The sequence below is a fragment of the Macrotis lagotis genome, chromosome 5, assembly GCF_037893015.1.
Source record: "Macrotis lagotis isolate mMagLag1 chromosome 5, bilby.v1.9.chrom.fasta, whole genome shotgun sequence".
NCBI lineage: Eukaryota > Metazoa > Chordata > Mammalia > Peramelemorphia > Peramelidae > Macrotis > Macrotis lagotis.
Genome location: NC_133662.1, coordinates 239334133 through 239356544, shown reverse-complemented (window position 1 = coordinate 239356544; position 22412 = coordinate 239334133). Strand labels below are relative to the sequence as shown.

General features: G+C 38.0%; 1 protein-coding gene across 1 annotated transcript in view; it reads right to left on the bottom strand.

Annotated features, from left to right (window-relative positions):
- The window catches only part of SLC13A2 (solute carrier family 13 member 2), a 105551-nt gene extending 84121 nt beyond the window's left edge, over window positions 1–21430 (bottom strand). Inside the window, exon 1 of the mRNA XM_074189043.1 lies at window positions 13512–21430. The gene's annotated coding sequence lies outside the window, so the exon portion shown is untranslated. The remainder of the gene's footprint in view (window positions 1–13511) is intronic.
- Between the last annotated feature and the right edge of the window lie 982 nt (window positions 21431–22412).

Below are 22412 nucleotides of genomic sequence, written 5' to 3'. Positions count from 1 at the left end.
TGATGTCAGCACAGTGGAATACCTCTTTTCTTCTTCACTTTCCTTCAGAATGTTCCAAACACCGAGCCAGCTCTGGCAATGTGTGTGTGTCAAGTTCATTATCAATGTATAACTCCCTGGAAATTATATTGACAAGGTAAGAGAAATTATCCATCGTATTCAAAGCTTCCCCATTTACTGTAACCAATGGCTCCACATATGGCCTGTGTGGTGCAGGCTGATGGAGCACCTGAGTTTTCTTGGTGTTAATTGTTAGGCCAAAATGAGCACAAGCAGCAGAGAACCCATCCATACTTTGTTGTATCTCAGCTTCAGAGGCTGGATTGAGGCCCAATCATCTGCAAACAGAAGACCCTACATGAACGCTTCCCCCACTTTGATCTTGGCTTGTAGCCTTTTCAAGTTGAAGAATTTCTAGGCAGTGCAGTAGCTGATCTTGATGCTGTTCATCCTCCGTGAAGGCATTTGACAACATGTCTGAAAACATCATGCTAAAAAGCATGGGAGCAAGGACATGGCCTTATTTCACTTCATTGGTGACCAGGAAATCATGAGAGCATTGTCCACTCTCCAGAAGGGGCAAGCATGCTGTCATGAGATTGACATACAATACTGATGAACTTCTATGAGCAACATTTTGATCTAATTTTTCATAAGTCCTCATGACTGAAGGTATCAAAGGTCTTGATCAGATCTACAAACATTGTATAGTGACCTCTGTTCTGCCCCTGGTATTTTTTTTTTTTTTTGGAGTTGTTGGATAGCAAACATCAAACGATTGTTCCTTGGCCTTCTCTGAAACCACACTGGCTCTTCTTCTGGGTGACAGATTGGTCTATTAAGGAGGAGTCTGGCAAGAATCTTGTAGCAATGCCTAAGAGAGAAACCCCCTTGGAATCGTCATTTCCTTTACCTTTATAGAGATGGACAATTGAGGCATCCTTGAACTTGGAGGGGATAACCTCATGTCTTATAATCTAGAAAATTTCAGTCAGCTTTTGTATGAGCAATGGACCCCTACCTTGTAAATCTCAACTGGAATAGAATCAACACCCAGTTGCTTTGCCACATGAAAGGAGCCAGATGGCATTCAAAACCTCTTCTTCAGTTGGAATTTCAGCTAGGGAGGGATTGAAGTTAATCATTCAGGTTGAAGTCAATCCCTCCCTAGATTGGTACATAAATAGATGCTTAATAAATGCTTATTAAAACAGAGTCTTTGTAAGTCTCAATTAAAATCCCATTTTTTAGCGGAAGTCTTTCCCAATCCCTCTTAATTCTAGTGCATTCCCTTTTTGATTATTACAAGTTTATCCTGTATATAGCTTGTTTGTATATATTATTCCCCTCCCTCATTATGGTTTGAGCTCCCTGAAGGTAGGAAATTTTTTCTTCTTTTGTATCCTCATTGTTTTAGCTTAGTGGCTGGAACAGCAGAAAGCAAGAAATGTTTACTGATTGATTGGCTGATTGAAGATGAACCTCTTATATTTCTTTATAGAAGTGGAAGACAAATCAATGCATACACTTTTAGAGTTGGTTAAAATGTTGGCTTCACTTTGTTGACCTGCCTGTTTGCTTTTGTATTTTCATTCTTTGTTATGGAGATGTCTTTTGGGGTCAGGAAGATATCAATTTCTAAAAATAAATGCTTCTTGAGTTAAAGTCATGATTCTGAATCTACTGTATCATGCTTCATGTCTTGAAGGTTGGTAAGGATTTTGGCAGGAAGCGGGAAAAGGAAAGTATATTTCTGGCAGATGGAATAGCATAAGAAGGGAAACCTAAAATTATTGCCCAGTAGTTCAATGTAGAGTTCATATGGGATACTAATTTGGCACTAAAGAGAGAGACAGGAAGATGGCAGAACAGGTTAGAAAATCCCAAATTCTCCAAACTTTTTCTCCAAAGAAGATAGGACATAGCCTCAAAATGAAGGCATCACCACAAAAACAAACAAAAGTTAAAGGAGTAGTCGTCCTAAGACAATTTGAGAGGACCTCAGGAAAGAGTCAGTCTCCTAGGGCAGAGGTTTGACCCAACTGAAGCACAAACACTTTGAGGTAGACACCACTGAATTAGCTAGTAGTAAGCCCTGGGAACTGTTGGATCTGAAGGCAGCCTTGGCATCAGTAACTTCCAACTCATAGACAGCATGAGGGTCAGCTAGCTTAATTGGGGTAGATTGAAGGACCCTGCAATGTAATGGTATACTAGGCCTAACTAGGCTGAGCACACTCTATCCTAGACAGAAATTGTAGACAAGAAAGAGTATGCCGGAATCCCTGGTTTTGGTTCTAGGGCAGAGGGGAGAGCTGAAGTTTGCAGCCAAAGGAGGGAGAGACTGCAGGGAGTAAAAGCCTTTGTGGGCTGGTGTGACTGGGGACCCCAGCTAAGACAAAGGAATTTCCAAGTTTAGGCCCCCAGACAGAGCTCAGAAAAGAACAGTAAGAAGCATCATTGAGCACCATTGCCTACACCTTTTTAGTAGAACCTTTAGGATTTTACAAATGTGTCATCATATCATTTGCAAAAAGAGAGTTTATTGCCTCATTTCTCATCTTAATTTCTTCAATTTCTTTTTCTTCTCTTATTGAATTGCTACCATTTCTGAAATAATATTGAATTATATTGGTGACACAGTATAGTTTCTTTGTCTTTTAATTAAATCTATTTTATCTTTTTCTAAAATTGTGATTGTACCACCTGCTTTTTTCACATCAACTGGAGCATAATAAATTCTGCTCTGGTATTTTATTTTAATTCTGTGTGTAAATATTATTTTTAACTGTGTTTCTTGTAAACATAATGTTGGATTCTAATTTTTAATCCATTCTGCTATCTATTTCCTTTTTAAGGGTGAGCTCACACTCATATTCAAAGGGGGGAAAACTGCAGTTAGAAATTATATAAACCAAATTTATTGTGTTTTCAGTGCAGCTTTCTAACTTGAGCTCTCTCTCTCTCTCTTTCTCTCTCCCCCTCTAGTAAATAAAACTTTCCTTTTCTTAGACCCAGTCTCTGAAATTTTTCTTTAGTGTATTTTTATCACACACTATACCCTTTGATCCAATAATACACTACTCGATCAAAGAGGTCACGAAAAGGGTAAAAAAACCCCACACATATAAAAATATTCATAGCAGCTCTTTTTGTGGTTACAATGAATCAGTTGAAATAATAATTTTAGCAAAGTAGTAGGATAAAATAACCCACATATCTGCCTAAACAGCCCCAAGAACTACAAGGAAATAATGATAAAACGCTCTTTATACAAATAGTCAGGTGTAAATAATTGGAGAAATATTAGCGGTTTATGGAGAGGCAAATTCAATATAATAAAAATGACCGTTTTATCTTTTTTTTGTTTGTTTTTCTTTTTTTAGGTTTTTTTGCAAGGCCAATGGGGTTCAGTGGCTTGCCCAAGGCCACACAGCTAGGTGATTATTAAGTGTCTGAGGTCATATTTGAACTCAGGTCCTCCTGACTCCAGGGCCGGTGCTCTATCCACTGTGCCACCTAGCTGCCCCCCCTGACCATTTTATCTAACCGATCTGTTGATTCAATACTATCCCATTTCAATTACCAAAATTATTTTACTGGATTAGGAAAAAATAATAACAACATTTATTTGGAAGAACAAAAAAATCAAGAATTTCAAAAAAATGATGAGCATGTATCTTCTTGTTTTTAGTTCACTTTGTACTGTTATTCAAAGGGTCATCATATAAAGCTGTCAATATTGTCACTGCTTTTAAGGAATCTGGGAAGATTATGGCATGAAAAGGGGAGAAACATGGTTGGAGGAGAGCCTGTCAGCAGGGAAATATTTTTTTTTTAACAATCAAGAAAAAACTGTGACCTTGCTTTTTTCAACACCTTTTAGTCAATTGTAAAACCATAAAGATATGGTTTGTTGTAGAAGAGAGTTTGTGAAAACCTACCTGTTCCCTTCTCGTTTCTTCATCAAATATATCCTTGACATGTGTATGGATTATTTTTATTAAAAATTTGTCTAAGGGGCGGCTAGGTGGTACAGTGGATAGAGCACCGGCCCTGGAGTCAGGAGTCCCTGAGCTCAAATCTGGCCTCAATACTTAATAATGACTTAGCTGTGTGGCCTCGGGCAAGCCACTTAACCGTGCTGCCTTGCAAAAACCTAAAAAAAGAAAAATTGTCTAGATGGGAAAGTAGGTCAATAAATAGTAATGTTTTCATGGTTGTTCTTTGGGGATTATAAGAAAATATTTTAATGTCAAATACTTTTCAATACTTGGTATGCTTCCCTCTTTCAGATAACTTGAGAATCAACTCTTTAGTGCCCTCGAAATTCTATTTCTTCTAATAGACTTCCTTTGGGTATACCTGTTCTAGTTTAGCTGTTCTTCCAATTTCTATTCACTTAAGAGAGTGTCCTTTTGACTTCCTAATGCTGCACAACAGAGATGCTGATATTAGACTACAATCACGTTGACTGCAATGTCACCCATGGAGACAATAATTTATTATAGATCCTCACAGACCTTTTCTTTTTTTTAATCTGTATTCATTCCAGTTTCATCCTTAAGTACCCTTGGGATGAACCGACTTAGTCGGATCTCCTGCCACCTTCTCTACAAAATTGTTTTATCATTTCATCTTGGTGTTTTATGAAGCAATATTTATTATAATTTTATACCATTCCAGATCAATTAAAAAAGTTTATATTCTAAATTGCTGGTGACCCTGTCTGCTTTATCTCTCTGCTTGGCAAGGGGAGCAAATATTTGATGACTTAGGTAGTTCCTAACCTCTTCTGATCTCCTATTGTGCTCATTGATTTACACCAATTAAATTTCCTCAAGAAAAGATGCTAATTTGTATTGATTTCTATTCTTTTATTCATTTCTATTTTTTGCATCAGTAACTTGTTTAAATAAAGACTGGATTTATCTCAGTAGCATGCCCTTTCTTTTTTTTTTCCCAAAAATATTTGGCATTGATTTTTGTCTTTAACAAGTCTGTGGTCTATTTGTATAAAGACAAATTGTTCAGAAATGTCTTCCACATCACCATCCAGGTTCTGGTCTGTTAAAATATAATCAACTTTATTTTTATGATGCATTATGGTGCTTATTTTGATCAATATCTTTCCATTCTCTTTTTAACTAATGAAACCATTCATTATGTGAAAAATTTCAGACGTTTACTCCCTCAAACATGGAGTCTCCAGAACAACTACCTGATGTTCAAGATGTCTTGTGGGTCTGTAGCCACTCAAAGCCATAGTTTACGAGCCTCCCGAATGTGTTTTTCTCTTCAGCCAGAAGATACTATTAATTCAAAACAAAGTCATTTAATAAAAAAATATAGTAAGAACATTCCCCTCATAGACTTGCAAATGAATCTGACCCAGAACAAAAGCTTAGCATAGGAGGGGAGGCCAATTTTTTTTTATATAAATTAAAATGTTTTATTTCTCTTTCACTATTACACTGGAAAAAGAAAAACAAAGAAGGAAAAAAACCTTGTAATTAATATACATAGTCAAGTAAAACAAATTCCACATGGAAATTTATTGTCCTTCACCCACCTAGGCTTTTTTGATATATCTTTCATCAAACATCTCTCAGCTTTATTTTGACCAGTGGAAAATTTCAAGTTCCCTACAGATAAATGTGTGGGAGTCTTTTAAATAATTTTTAAGTCATTGACTTCTCTGATTTCTTCTTCCTGAAAAATGTTTTCCAACAGTTTATGCTATCCTTCCTTGCATCTGCATTAGTATGAAAATCAACCAGTATTAAACCATATGTTAATTCAGTTAGGAAGGCCCTGCCAAAGTCTCTGAGGAATTCTCCTTCTTCTACAATAGATGATGAAGCAGGTGGCTAATGGTTAAAGCACAGTCTATGGGGAGGAGCTCAGGAGTTCAAATCCAGCCTCAGACACTAGACACTTACCGACTGTGTGAACTTGGGCAAGTCACTTCTCCCAGACTGCCTCGCATCCAGGGCCATCTCCAGTTGTCCTGATCCATATCAGGCCACTGGACCAAGATGACTCTGGAGGAGAAAGTGAAGTTGGTAACTTAGCACAACCCCCCCCCCCCCATTCAATTCAGGTGCATGTCATGGCATTAGTTCCTTGATGTATTGCTTCTCTTTGAGAATGAAGAACAAATAGCAATAGCAACAATATCCATAAACAACATCTAACACCAAAAAAAAATTTTAAATTCTCAATCTAAACATCTTAAAAAGTGTGATTCTCAGGTCCCTTTATCTCCATTTCTGCTACTTTGCAGAAGCAGAAGGAAATTGTAAATGTTTCTTCATTTCTTGGGTTGTCATGGACAAGTGATCTCCTTATCCCATGGCTAGCCTTGTGAATGTGCCTTATGTGTCCTAAATAAAATTCAGACCATTAACTGGGAATTCCAAATCCTCCATAATCTGGCACCATCTTATCTTTACAATCTTATCTTACTTCACCCACTGTATTCCAAATTGGACAGCTCTCTGTCCCTTAAACATGCTTGTGACTTCTCTTCTCCATGGTGACTTCACTATTCCCTATGCCTGGAATATCTTCTTTCTCCTCTCCCTCCCCCCCCCCCTTTGCTTTTTTAATTCCTAGCTAGTTTGGAAAATCCATGTTAGGAGCTATCTCTTCTAGAAGACTTCTCTGATTTCTCCTATTGGGAATAATCTTCTGTCCTGTCTCACACTCATTGTTTTACACCTAATCCAAGTGTCTTGCAATAATCTACGAATGTAAAACCATTTAATAAATAACTGGAGTGAGAATAAAATTTGATAAGCATGTAAGTCAAGTACAGAGAGGTCCAGAAGAAAGGTCTGATTCAGTACATTATATGTTGTTCCTGAAGACACCAGTGATAAGGCTTTGTACTACTGCTGAAAGATACTATTTTTATCTGGACCCAAGATATGGCATTATTTTATTGCATTCAACTATCTCTTCTCTGCTTCCTTCACTAATCACAGTTTTTGCATAATAAATATGGAGAAAGGGGGAACCATTGGGGTACTGGAAATCATATTGAATTTGAGTTTAAATTCTGGCTCCATTGTCTTTTATTTTATTATTTTATTGTTTTTGGTTTTTGCAAGGCAAATGGGGTTTGTGGCTTGCTCAAGGCCACACAGCTAGGTAATCATTAAGTGTCTGAGGCCAGATTTGAACCCATGTACTCCTGACCCCAGGGCCGGTGCTCTATCCACTGCGCCACCTAGCCGCCCCACCACTGTCATTTTAAAAAAACTGTTGGTAAATCTTTTCTCCTTTCAGTTTCATTATCTGTAAAATGAAATATTTAATTTAGATAAACTCTGTGATCCCTCCCAGTGCTAAATCTACAACCCTATAGATGGTAGGCTGCAATCATGGCTTAGAGGGTAGGTGGAATGTTGACCACAGAAGTAAAAGAAGACCTTAGGGAGTTTCACTTCAGGAGACCCTTTAGAAATCTCTGAGTTGAGGATCGAGAGCAGACCTATGATAGAATTTCCTTAGGTTATTCCAAAAAAGCAAAACGTTGTCTGTTCCAGACCACTAATGTTTTCACTCTGACTGATTTTTCCATGGGTGCCCAATGGATTTCTGTGCCCCACCTCACCCCTCATAGCCTCTTAATGCTGAAATGCCTTCCCAGAGGTCTTCTCTTCCAACTCTCTACCCTTAGGTAGGAGTTTGCTTCTTTCCTCAGAGATGACAGGCAATGTTCTTTCCCTTCCTATCATTAAGATTTTCTTCTGAGATTCTCTCTTAGCACTCTTCTACCAAAGATTGAGGGAGTTCTTTTGAATCTTCACCTTCATTCTATTTTGGATGCCCTCTGTAGAATGACAAGACACCAAGAATATGACTTAGTGGCAAAGAGAACAAGTATTTTATTAAGCCCATTTTGTGGGTGCTTTATAAAATAGTTTGATGCTGACAACAACACTTGGAGATAGGTGCTATTATTGTCCATCTCTTATAATTGAGAAAATGAGGCAGAGAGCAATTTAGTGACTCTTTGAGGGTTTCACAGCTATTAAGTGTCTGAGGCTATATTTGACTCTAGGCCCAGTACTCTATCTACTATGCCATTTAGCTGCCTCTGGTAGTTAGAATGTTGGACTTATAGTCAGGAAGACCCGGATTCAAATCATATCTTGGCCATTACCTATGTGACCCTTGGTAAATTGCTTAACCTTTCTGACCCTCAGTTTCTTCACTGTAAAATAATGGTTAGGCTAGATTCTGGAACGCGTGTCTTATTGGTTTCAGTTCTTTTTCAGTTGGCCATAGGACTGGGTCCATAGGAATACTTCCCTGGACTTTTGGGCACATCATAGAGTTGTGAAGAAAAACCTTAGCTATTTCTAAATGGGGGTGCATTATTGTTATACTTTTAGGAGAACATTTCTCTTTGAAGACCCTTCCATCTCAGTCAAACCAATGCTGACTTTGAACAACTTTTTTACCTTTGTACATAAAAAGTTTATAACTTACTGTCTTTGCTTATACCTGTATAGCAAGGTCAACCAATTCCAAGGTCAAAGTTCTCCTTGGTTAAATGGTTACAACTTTGGCATTTTGGAGGAAGGTGTTTGATTGAAGTTCAGTTAGATTAAATAAATATTCATTTACTTATTTTGGAAAAAAATTTAATAAGATCAAATTAGATAGTAGTTTATGCTCAATAAAAATCATTGAAAATTTCACAAAGAAAAACTGACTGCTAGGAACCTCCAAGGAACCCACAAGAAATTCCACAGAACTGTTCTCAGAGAGTCCCCCTCATTGTGGATCACAGAGTAAAGATTAAACAAATATTAAATATGGCCATGGGTCAAGCATAGTGTTAGACTCCAGAGATAGAGGCAAAAAAAAAAATTGTGTCCTTACCTTTAAAGGCATATAGTTTAGAACCAATTCAGTTCAATGAACATTTATTAAGCACAACAAATGGAGAACTAGCCCCAGAGTTAGGATGATCTGGGTTCAAGTCCTCCATCAACAATATATGCAGGGGAGGCTCAGGTGGCACAGTGGATAGAGCACCGACCCTGGAGTCAGGAATACCTGAGTTCAAATTTGGCCTCAGACACTTAATAATTACCTAGCTCTGTGGCCTTGGGCAAGCCACTTAACCCCATTTGCCCTGCAAAAAAAAAAAAACCCTAAAAAAAATAATTTAAAAAAATGATAGATTCTATGTGTGACTTTTGTAGGGAGTATGCTTTGCTTAGCTTTTGTCTCACCCTCCTGGAAGGAGACTGGCTTTATCTCTTCCTTTAGGATTCTAGGGCTATACTTCAAGGTGTTTTTCTGTTTTTCTTCAATGGTGTTTTTCTCTGATACCATTGGTTCAAGTAGGCATTCCAGTTGTATTTCCATCCCACCACCCATTATTAGCTCCCAGTAATTAGTGCCTCAGTGTTGTTTAACAACTGAGCATTTGTTTTAGTTATTTTCAATCCTGCCCAGGACTGAAGTGACCACTTTTGGGTTTTCTTGGAAGAGATACAGGAGTAGATTACCATTTCCTTCCCTAGCTCATTTTACAGATTTGAGAACTGAGGCAAACACGGTTAAGTGACTTGCCCAGGTTCACACAGATACTAAGGGCCCGAGGTCAGATCTGAACTCAAGTTTTCTAATTAGGTGGTTCAGTGGATAAGCATCAGGAAGAGACTCATCCTCATGAGTTCAAATCCAGCCTCAAACATTTATTAGCTATATGACCTTGGCTAAGCAACTTAATCATATTTGTCTTAGTTTCCTTATCTATAAAATGAATTGGAGAAAGAAATGGCAAACAATCCCACTATCTTTGTCAAGAAAATTCTAAAATGGGGTCATGAAGAATCAGACACAATTCAATAAAAACAACAAAATGTTTAGAGAGAGAAAAAAAAGTCAGCACAACTGATCAATATGTTGAAAGAGTCTGAAAATATGGACAAAATGAAATACCCATGAACTCCTTTACCTCCACAAAGGAATAAGTTGGGAGTGTCTTTTCTTTATTTGAGCCTTATTTGATTTTTATAATTTTGTTACTTTTCTTTGGATTTCTTGATGTGTCATTGTTCTTTTCATTCATATCGTTGTATGTCAACTAGCTTCTACAAAAGGATATTTACAAAAATTTATAGCTTTAAAAAAGTCCAAATATTCCCCCTCCCCAATACCTCAGGGATACTCTCTTTTCTATATCACTTTATCTTTAGACAGAGTAGACCCAGAAATTTCTAGTATTAGTCCTACCAAGTTCATGTCCAAAAGAGTCCTACATGTTTGTCCAGGAGAAAGGCCACATCTTTGCTTGAGACAAGAATGAAGAGGGAGCTAAGGGGAGAAGACATCTGCTTAATGTAAAATGAGGAAGGGAGAAGAAGGAGCTCTCAGTGTGAATGGCCTCCATTTTTTTATTGATGTATTGGGCAAGCTTGGGAGAAAGACAAGGGGTCAGCACTCCATTCACTATACCATACTACTGCATATATTGGGGGGGTTTTTTAGGTTTTGTTTTTTTTTTTTTTTTTTTTTTTTACAAAACAATGGGGTTAAGTAGCTTGCCCAAGGCCACACAGCTAGGTAATTATTAAGTGTCTGAGGTTGGATTTGAACCCAGGGACTCCTGACTCCAGGGCTGGTAATTTATCCACTGCGCCACCTAGCTGCCCCTTAGAATCTGTCATTTACTTTTTTTTCCCCAGTTTTTGCAAGGCAATGGGATTAAGTAGCTTGCCCAAGGTCACACAGCTAGGTAATTATTAAGTGTCTGAGGTTGGATTTGAACTCAGGTACTCCTGACTCCCAGGGCCAGTGCTCGATCCACTGCACCACCTAGCCATCCCTCATTTACTTTTAAAAATAAAGAAATGGAGGAAGTTAGGTGGTACAGTAGAGCAGTAGATAGGAGTCAGGAGAGGACCTGAGTTCAAATTTGACCTCAGACACATAATACTTACCTAGCCGTATGGCCTTGGGCCAGTCATTTAACTTCATTCATGGCCTTGCAAAAACAGACAAAAAGAAATGGAGGCTCATGATTTCACATAAAATTCTCTCTCTCTCTCTCTCTCTCTCTCTCTCTTTTTTTTTAGAAATTTGTAGGTATGGAAATGTTCTTATTTGTGAAGAAGAAAATTTTAAAAATAGAAATATTGGATATAGGTTATTTCAAATTTTTTTGGTATTCAATAGAAGAATGATGTGATCATATCTGCTACATGGGAAATTAATTTGATAATCTTATGAAAGATGGCTTAGAAGTTGAGGAAAATGCTTAAGAGGATCCTGCAGACTTTAGAGAATGGGATTCTATTTAAGGTTCAAGTCATGGGAATAAAGATCAGGGGAGGGTTTGGAAAGAGATTTCAGAATTGGCATTAAGAGGACCTTTGATCATTAGCAAGATTCTCTTATTTATTTTCCCTGGATAGACTTATCCTTCTAGAAGGCTTGGTGCCAAAGTTCTGCATGATTCCCCCACCACCACCTGTCCTTTGATTTCATCCACCTTGGTAAGTCCAAATACAGGAAAACTCCCTTTCTGAGGCAGATTTGCACTCTGGAAGCAAAAAACAGATTCTAGATAAAGCTCAGATTCCAGATAGGGTGTGCCTGCCCACAGTCTTATAGATTTATCAGAGAGGTTAAGTGAGCTTGCTGTACAGTTAGTATGAGTCAGAAGCCCACATTTCTCAGACTCGAAGGCTGACGGTCTTTCCTAACACCACCTTCTTTCTCACTAGATATCTTGTCATAATTAATCAATTAACAGTCTGCTTTAGGAATTATCTCAACGGAGTTTGGTTAGCAAGAATTGTTTTCCCAGGGTCTCCATTACTTCTGGGTGGGTGGCTAAAAATAATCTTGCAGCTTGGAATAGTTGAGTAACTGATTCTGGTCCTGAGGTGAACCCACCATGGCATGAGCATCCCGAGTATGGGTTAGCTGCTGTTGTTGAGGGGGCTAAGCTTGGATGGGAGAGTCAGTTTGAGCTCTGGAGAGACGTTGCTGGGGTAGCAAGGTAGAGATGAGAGAGCAAATGATTGAATGAATGAATTATTATTAAAGATTTTTAATTTAATTTAATTAATCTTTAATTTATTAAACATGCCAATGTATTTAGGTTACAAATACACAAAGCAAGATTCTTTACCCTCAAATAGCTTGCATTCACTTATTTTCTGATCTCTGCTTTCATAGAGAAATGTGTTTCCTTTCTCAAAGGATCATTTCCCCCCTTTACATTCCACCGTGAATAATTGTAGCTTCTCATACAGTGCTCACAAGGTTCCATTCAGTGTGCTCCCCAGTATCTCATAATTACTTTTCATTAGCTAGCTTTTTACAAAGGGTTATTTACTGAGAAATTTTTACAAGGATAGAAATTACAAGACATCTCTCTTCTCTGCATTCATTTGGTCCCTGAGGAGAGTGAATTCAAAGTCAGAGGACAGAGCCATGGAGAAGCCATGTGAATGAGAAATATCTGGCCCTGGGATTCCTTCACTGCTCCATGGAACCTCCACCAAATTCAGGGGGCTGCATCAGAGATGGACAGGTTGGCCTCTTACTAGGCTAACTTCTTGTAGGATTCAGCATCCCTGGGATCAGAAAGGAGTAAACATCAAAAAGACAAAATAATCAGAGATGTGTGGGAGATAAGGAGTTGCCCCTCCTCCATTTCAAGGTTCAAAGAAATATTCCTGACTCAGAGAAAAAGAAAATGAGAGATCATCCTCTGGATTCATTGGAATAAAGAACAACTTTGACCTATGAGCCTCTCACTTGCTCTCTCTCTCTCTCTCTCTCTCTCTCTCTCTCTCTCTCTCTCTCCCTCTCTCTCTCTCTTTTTCTTTTTGAAGGCAGTTGGGGTTAAATGACTTGCCCAGGGTCACACAGCTAAGTAGGCGTCTGAAGCAAGATTTGAACTTAGATTCTCTTCACCCCAGGATCTGTGCTCTCTATCTATTCTGCCACCTAACTGTCCCCAGTTTTTTTTTTGCCTCCTCCCACTGTAAAATGTAACATCTATGATAGTGGGAACTATTTTTCTTCCTCTTTTCCCCTCCCCAGTTCCTGACTTAGCTTCAAGAGGCTTAATTTAATAAATTGTTGGTATAGGTCCCTTTTTACATTCTAGGCTCCTTGAGGTCAGGAATTGTGTAGAAAAAGTCCTAAATGCCACAGAGGATAACAGGAGTTAAGAAGTCTTAAATTCAAATTCAGCCTCAGATACCCTAGCTTTGTGATCCTTGTGTTTGTGACCAAGTCACATAATTTATATCTGACTTGGTGTTCTCAACTGTAAACTGAGGGTTGTTGTGAGGATCAAATGAACTATTATTTATCTTCTATTATAGGGTCTGGCATATAGTAGGAGCTCAATAAATGCTTATTTCTTCTCTTTCCTCAACCAATCAACAAACATTTATTAACCATTTACAATGGATCAGGTCCTGTGTTGAAACAGAAAGAAAATATAAATAAAAAAAACTTACCTAAACTTTGTGTCTTTCCACGTCCTTCAATGCAACTTTGTCCACAAGAAATGTTTAGTAAATCTCTCCTGCACTGATTTGAAGTGAGGTAGAAACATAACCTGGGACCCTTGACTTCCGGGCAACAACATCAGAGTTGTCACTTTTAAAGTCTTCTTGAGAGTTGATACACTTCTAGAGGTTCCCATTGCTTTAGAATGTCTGGTGAGGCTTTGGCAGAACTCTGAGGACAGGAACTGTCCATTTTTGGTCTTTGTGGTCACAGGGTGGAGTACAGTGATTAACACACAGTGAGTGTTTAATAAATAATTCTTTGAAAGTTATAGTGCTGACAAGTCTTGAGCCTTTGAAGGTAGATTTATTATTTTTTATAAATAGCCAAGAGTCATTCCAAGTTAAGTGTGTGGTTATGGAGTAGATGATTAAGCTGAGTAATTGCATTTCTGGTCAGACAGGACCAGATTTATTTATTTATTTGGAATAATAAACAGATAAAACACACACACACACACACACACACAACATATACACACCCAATGGTGGAACTTTGTGAAAACCAACTCACTTTCTATCTTTATGATGACAAGGCTAATTGGTACAGTTCTATCCGGAGGGACAAATGGCATAAAACTGATCCTGTCCTTTGACCTAATGATATCAAGAGGAGTTTGTCCTAATGTGGCAATTGAAAAGGGGAAGAAAAAAAAGAACAGCTTGTACAAAGATATTTATAGCTCTGTTATCTATAATGATTGAAAACAGAACTGAGAATAATACAATAACCCCATGACTGAAGGACTAAGTATGCTTCAATATAGGAAAGACTTTATCCCCTACAAAGGGAGATGAAATCAATAAATTTGGAGATGTTGTAGAAATGTGGAAAGTTCTATTTGAAATAATGTAGAAGAAAATGCAGAATAGGAGTCTTTCAGGCAATATAACTTAAAAAATGTAACTGGTCAATCAATCCTAGCCCAGTCTCCTGTTAAGCTTGTACTTTGGACTAGGTAACCCCTCAGGCTCTCCATTTTCTCATTGCTAAAATGAGGGGCTTGAACTAGACAGTCTCTGAGGTCTCTACTAGTCCTAAATCTGTGATATTATCAACCTGCAAATCATCGAGCAAGCATTTATGAAACACCTATTATGTACTAGAATGGCGCTGTAAATATAGACAAAGCCAGCTTTTAAGAGGGAGCAGCTAGATGGAACAATGAATAAAGTACTTGGCCTTAAGTCAGGAAAACTCATCTTCCTGAATTCAAATTTGACCTCAGACACTTCCTAGCTGTGGGATCATGGGCAAGTCATGTCTCTTTGCTTCAGCGTCCTCACCTGTCAAATGATCTGGAAAAGGAAATGGCATACCATTTCTACCAATAAAACCCCAAAACGGGGACCGAAAGAGCCAGACACAATTGAAAATGACTGTTCAAGAAACTCTCATTCTATTGTATCAGAAGTATTTAATATAAATATTATTTCCACTCAGGTTCTCCTCTGTTAATTCCCTAAGGCCCGGAGGTGATCGAGGGCAATTGTTGGAATTGTTGGTTGTTTAAAAGAAATAAATCTGCCCTCAAAATCTGCCATCACTAAAACTTCCAAAGACGTGCTACTTGCTCAAATATTTATAAAGCCCTTATTATGTACAAATCACTGTACTCCACCTAGAGGTGATTCAGAGGTGATCTCTTTAAGAAGAGATTGTACTGGGGCGGCTAGGTGGTACAGTGGATAGAGCACCGTCCCTGGAGTCAGGAGTACCTGAGTTCAAATCCGACCTCAGACACTTAATAATTACTTAATAATTAAGTGGCTTTGAGCAAGCCACTTAACCCCATTTACCTTGCAAAAACCTAAAGGAAAAAAAAAAGAAAGAAAAGAAGAGACTGTGCTTGTAGTGTCCATGCTCCAGCAAGTCCTCTCAGTCTGGAAGGGTTTTGAGTATAGATAAAGTGTCTGTTGCCTGAGGACTGACCTAGTCAATTAGGGAGAAACCCAACAATAGAATGACCACAGAGGGATGAATTTTTCAATCCTAGTAACCCTTGAAATAGGGTTGTACCCTCACACCTATCAGATTGGCTAAGATGACAAAAAGGGAAAATGATAAGTGTTGGAGAGGTTGTGGAGGACTGGGACATTAATGACATGTTGGTGGAGTTGTGAACTGGTCCTACCATTCCAGAGAGCAGTATGGGAACTATGCCCAAAGAGCAATAAAACTGATCATACCCTTGGACCCCAGCAATTCCAATATTAGACCTATATACTGAAGAAATCACAAAAAATGGGAAAAGTCCCACATGTTCCAAAATATTTATAGCAACTCTTTTTGGAGTGGCAAAGAATTGGAAATTGAGGGGATGCTCATCAACTGGGGAATGACTGAACAAATTGTGGTGTAAGTGTATGATGGAACACTATTGTTTTTTAAGAAATCCTAAATGGTCGGACTCTAGAGAAGCATGGAATGAATTACAGGAACTGAAGGGAGCAGGACCAAGAGAATATTGTATACTTTAACAAAAACATTGTGAGTTGATAACCTTGATGGATGCAGCTCCTTTTAGCAGTTCATCGAGCTAGGACAACCCTGGGAGAACAGTTTTGGACAATGGTATCCCCATCCAGAAGAAGAAAAACAAAACAAAACAAAACAAAGCAACAAAGCCCCCTTCAGAATCTAAATAAACTCTACATTCTCTCTGCAAAAATTTCTCTTATGTATTTCTTTACTATCTCCATTTTTCCCTTAATCCTAATTCCTCATACTGAAAATGACCAATCTGTAATCATGTTAAACACCATTGAGGGTGGGGAGTGGGAAGGGAAGATGGTAGGAAATTATGTAACTTAAAAATATACATGTGTATAAAAATATATACAAGTATATGCAACTTTCATAACCTATAATTGGAAAAATAAAATAAAATAGCAATTAAAAAGAAAAAAGAATAAAACGGTACACCCATCACTTTTGGACAGAGTGGCCATACCAGTGAAGACACAGGCCCATCACTGAAATACTGCAACCCAAGATAGTTCTCAGGGCAGGATGAGGCATATTTTTAAAATATAGCCAATGGAATACTTTGTTTTTCTTGACTGTGAATATTTATTACAAGTGATTTTATTTTTCTTTTTTTTCCATTGGTGGAAGTGGGGCAGATTAAAAAAATATTAAATTGCTAATGTATTAAAAGTAGTTCCATACAAACAGGCCAGAGTTATTAATTGACTTGATAATGATCACATAACTGGTGAGGAGCAAAGCTGGGACTAGAATCCAGTCTGCTGATTCCAAATACCATTTCTTTTTTTGATCAGAATGTGTAAATTCTTTGGAGTAAGATACTCCCTCCATCAATGCAGATCAGCAAATGTTTTGTAGCTAAAAAATCTTAAAGAGCTATTTAAGATAAGTGACAACCAGGATCATTGATATTCAGTTGTTTGAGTCATATAAAACTCTTCATGACCCCATATGGTGTTTCTTTGGCAAAGATAGTTTGTCATTTCCTTCTCCAACTCAATTTATAGATGAGGAAACTGAGGCAAACAGTTAAGTGACTTAGCTAGGATAATACAACTAGTAAGAGTTTGATACCAAATTTGAGCTCAGAAAGATACATCTTCCTGGCTCCAGGGTCAGTTAGCTGACACATGGTTATCAGTCCTAGGTCACTGCTCTTTGCATTCACTTCCTCAAGAATATATGAATACTGGGCCGGCTAGGTGGTGCAGTGGATAAAGCACCTGCCTTGGAGTCAGGAGTACCTGGGGTCAAATCTGGTCTCAGACACTTATTACCTGGCTGTGTGGCCTTGGGCAATCCACTTAACCCCATTTGCCTTGCAAAAATCTAAAAAAACAAAAAACAAACAAAAAAATATATGAATACCATGTAACAAGATGGAAAACTCCCATATGGAGAACCTCAGTGCTGTCCTGGTAACCCTATGTGATGGTAAAAGAAGTAGATTTAGAGGAAAGACTTCTGGAGCACTGGGTGGACCTTTGTTTTAGCTCTGTGGGACTAATTTAGTCTCTTTTTTTAAAATGTGATATTTTATTTTATTTTTCTAATTACATGCTATGGTAGCTTTTTAGTATTCATTCATTTTTCAATCACCCTCATTTCCTTCCTCCTTCCCCATGGTGGCAAACGGCCTGGTAAAAGTTGTGCAAGTATATTTGTGCTTAACATCTTTACATAGTTGTCATTTTGTGTAAGAGGAATTAGGACTAAGGGGAAAGAAAAAAAAAGCATGAGAAAGGAAGGAAAAATATAAGAGAAATTTTTAAAAAGTGAACACAGTACACATTCCGGTTCTGTGACCTTTCCCCCCCTCTGGATGTGGATGATATTGCCCATAACAGGTCTCCCAGGGGCGTCCTAGATCTCTGAACTGCTGAGAGGAGCTGCAGCCATCCTGGCTGATCATAGTTGTTGTTAAATGTGACAAATGTTCTCTTGATTCTGGTTCCCTTCACTCAGCATCAGTTCATGCAATTCTTTCCCTGTTTCCATAGAGTCCAACTATTCTTTTTTTTTTTTAGGGTTTTTTTTTTTTTGGCAAGGGAATGGGGTTAAGTGGCTTGCCCAAGGCCATACAGCTAGGTCATTATTAAGTATTTGAGGCCGGATTTACTCATGAATTCTTATAGAACAATAGTACTCCATAACATTCATATACCTTAACTTGTTCAGCCATTCCCCAATTAATGGATATCCCTTTCATTTCTAATTCTTTGCCATTACAAAAAAGAGCTGCTATAAATATTTTTGAACATGGGGAACTTTGCCCATTTTGTTATGGATGTAGACCTAGTATCGGTATTGCTGGCTCAAAGGGTGTGATCAGTTTTATTGCTCTTTGGGCATAGTTCCAGATTGCTCTCCTGTAATTGTCTCTTTTTACTAGTATCCAACATTTAGCAGCAAATGCTTTATAGTTATATAGTAAAGTCAATGAGGGAAGCTAGGTGGCATCATAGAGTATAAGGTCAGGAATCAGGGAGACCCAGCTTCCTGAGTTCAAATATGAACTCAGGCACTGACTAGCTGGTGTGACCCTGGGCAAGTCACTTCACCCTGTTTGCCTGTTTCCTCATCCGTAAAATAAGTGGGACAAAAAATGGCACAACCACTTTATTATCTCTGCCAAGAAAACCCCAAATGGGGTCATGAAGAGACTGACAGGATTTAACAACAACAAAAATGTTAATCAGCATTTATTAAGTACTCATTATGTGTTATTCCATTAAAAGATGAAAAAATCCTACATATAATTCCCATGTGTTTCATTGAGATTATTAAAGAATATGAAAAATGACAGAAATGGCTGGATCTCAGATGGAGAGTGTCCCAGATGGGAATGCAGTTGGCCCCTTCATTACCACCACACGAAGGGCATACTTCTCTGATGCTGTAGATTGGTTTTGATCTTACACATATTGTTTTCAAAGCCATACCAGCCCCAGTATCTGTGCGACAGTCACAAGGTGAGTCTTGGGGAGCAATGCTATTGAGGTTGGATTATTGTCTATAAAGTAAGAAAAAACCCCTTCACTTGTGACATTCATCCTTTTTGGGCCCCTGTTCTTCAGGTGTTCTGGGAAATTTAGAGACTCTAATTGGGCAGATAGCAAGTCTGAGCTGGGGGTTGATCTTTTCAGAGTTTCAGATGATCAGGACACACAAGTCGATCTTGTGGACACTCTTTCCCATGTTCACAATTTATCTTAAGCTTTAGTATACTGGGGACAGCTAGGTGGTATATTGGATAGAGTACTAGCCCTGGAGTTAGGAGGGCCTGAGCTCAAATCCGGTCTCAGACACTTAACTAACTGTGTGACCTTGGCCAAGTCAATCAACCCATTGCCCCACCAAAAAACAAAAAGAAAAACAAAAAAGCTTTAGCTTACTGGTACGTGTCAGTCAACATGAATTTATTAATTCCTATCTATATGCCAGACATTGTACAGGCAAATCAGAGAAAGGTAAAAACAGTTCCTGCTTTCAAGGAGCTCACATTCTATTGAGTGAGTCAGCCTGAAAACCACTATGTACATACAAGATGTGGATAGAATAGATTGATGGTGATCTCATAGGAAAGGCACAAGTATTGAGGAGGCTGCAAAAGATTTTAGCTGAGACCTGAAGGCAAATAGAGAAGAAGAGAAAGAGCAGAGGAGGGAGAACATGGGAGATGATGATGCTGTTTGTCCTTTATTCTCAAAGAAGACCATGGGGGTGGCAAAGTGCCTGGAGTCAGGAGTACCTAAGTTCAAATCCAGCCTCAGACAATAATTACTTAGCTGTGTGTCCTTGGGCAAGCCACTTAACCCCATTGCCTTGCAAAAAAACAAAAACAAAAAAAGACCATGACATTAAGGGAGGTAATGCCATGACAAGCATATGAATTGTATTTGAATGAGAGAGTGCTGTACTAAGTCATCAGCCTCATTTTTTGCTTCAGATCCATCTGGGTCCAGTGGCCAGATATGAATCAGGATGACTGGAGATGGTCCTGAATGTGAGGCAATCAGAATTCAGTGACTTGCCCAAGGTCATATAACTTCCATCCTCCTGATTCCTAGGCTAATGCTCTATCTACATAGCTGCCCTATGAGAAATAGATAGCCAGTGTAATGATAGAGTCCGGAGATTATCTTGTACATGGAACAGCAAGGTCAATATGTGACAAAGGATCAAAATTTTATAAGCTTATTCACATATATCCCAACTATCTCCAAATTTATCTTTCATTATCTTTTGATTTTGGTTTTCATGTATATCTATGTGTACATCTACATTTACATCCTTGTTTCTATGCTTGTTCTGTGTCTGTGTCCATGTCTGTGTCTGTGTCTTTGTCTACATCTTTGTCTATGTTTGTGTCTGTGTCTATTTCTATATCTTTGTCCATCTTTGTCTACATCTATGTACAAACACACACCTATATGTGATGTATATGGACAGTACATACATACATTTGCATACATATATATGTGCCAATAGCAAGATGCTTCTTTACAAATTCCCCATAATCTCTAAATTCTAGAAAAATTCATGAATATTTTTGGTTCTTTGGATATGAACAGTTAAGTTTCTTGGATGCAGTAGTTCAGTCATTTCGATCCTGTCTGACTCTTCAGGTAGTAATACTGGAGTGGTTTGCTATTTCCTTCTTCAGTTCATTTTGCAGATGAAGAAACTGAAGCAAGCAGTGCTAAGTGACTTGCCCAGGGTCATGTAGCTGGTAAATGTCTGAAGACAAATTTGAATTCATGAAGGTGAATCTTCCTAATTCCAAGACTAGTGTTTTATCTACCTTGACATCTAGCTTCCTCAAGTATTCACTCCTTGTTTATAATAATAATAGTCAATGTTTATATAGTGCCTACTGTGGGATACTAAGCATTTTACCAATATCATTTCATTTGATCCTCACAATAATCCTGAAAGCTAAGTACTATTATAATCACTATTTTACAGATTAAATTAAGTGATTTGACCAGGTCAACATAACTAGTAAGTATCTGAGTCTGGATTTGAACTCAGCTCTTGTAACCCCAAGACCAGTACTCTATGCATTGTATCACTTGGTTGTCTTGGATACTACATGATGCTTAGAACCTATATGACCCTATAACTTAACAAAGGTTCTACTTGATTGACATTTGTCATCCAACAGCTTCATTCAAACCAAATATTCCAATTAACCTTTCTTTCAGTGCTTTTCCAATAAAAAAAAATGAGACCATCTAGGTCCATTTTGCTTCAAGATAATGTATATCTCCAACTGCCATATTTCCTCATGTATAAGACACACCTTAATTTTGGGACCTGAAATTTGAAAAAAAATATATTATATAAAGGTATTGAACTCATTTTATTCATCATAAAATTCATACAACTCCTCATCACTGTCAAAACTCCCATGCATTAGTTTGTCCTCATCTGTGTTTGATGACGAATCTCTGTCTTCACATATTGCCTTGTCCTCAGTTCCAGCTATGGCATGTGAAATTCCACATTTTTTTTTTTTTTTTGCAAGGCAAATGGGGTTAAGTGGCTTGCCCAAGGCCACACAGCTAGGTAATTATTAAGTGTCTGAGACCGGATTTGAACCCAGGTACTCCTGACTCCAAGGCCGGTGCTTTATCCACTATGCCACCTAGCCGCCCCAAAATTACACATTTCTTAAATGACTTGACAATGATCTCAATCTTGAAATTATCCTAGCACTGTATGAAAATTTTTTCCAAGCCATTTCTGGGCAGAATGTGGCAAAACATAATCTAATATACTGATAATAAATGTGAAACAATGAGCGCAAAGACAAGAAGTGAGAAAAAGTGGGAAATGAAAGTCAAAAAATCTACAATCACTGTATAAGACACTCCCAGCTTTTAGACCCAAAGTTTTTGAAAAGGGGTGCATCTTATACAAGGGGGAATTTGATACTTTCTCTATCAACTTTTGGAAAATGGTAGATATCTCTAAGGTACCCTGGGGCATTTGCTCAAGCTGGGAAAATCCAGCTGGTCAGATGAAATCTGTGTTTACCTTCTTTTCTTTGCCAATGGAATATAATTATGACCATTGCATAAATTCAACTCTAAAAGTCTGCTGTTTAATAGACAATCCAAAGAATCTTGAATCTTTGGCATTGATTTGTTTTCTGGTCCTCTTTAATTTTTTGCTTAGAGTTCAATAATTCACACACTATTCATATCTTCTCATTTTTCTTTTGTATTGTCTCCAGAGGTCATGCAAAAGAGTTATTGGAGTTTGTGAGACGATACTGAGAATCTTCCTGGATTGTACTCAAAATTATAATAATTATTATGATTGTTAAAATGAAAGCTGTTTCTCAAGCATAT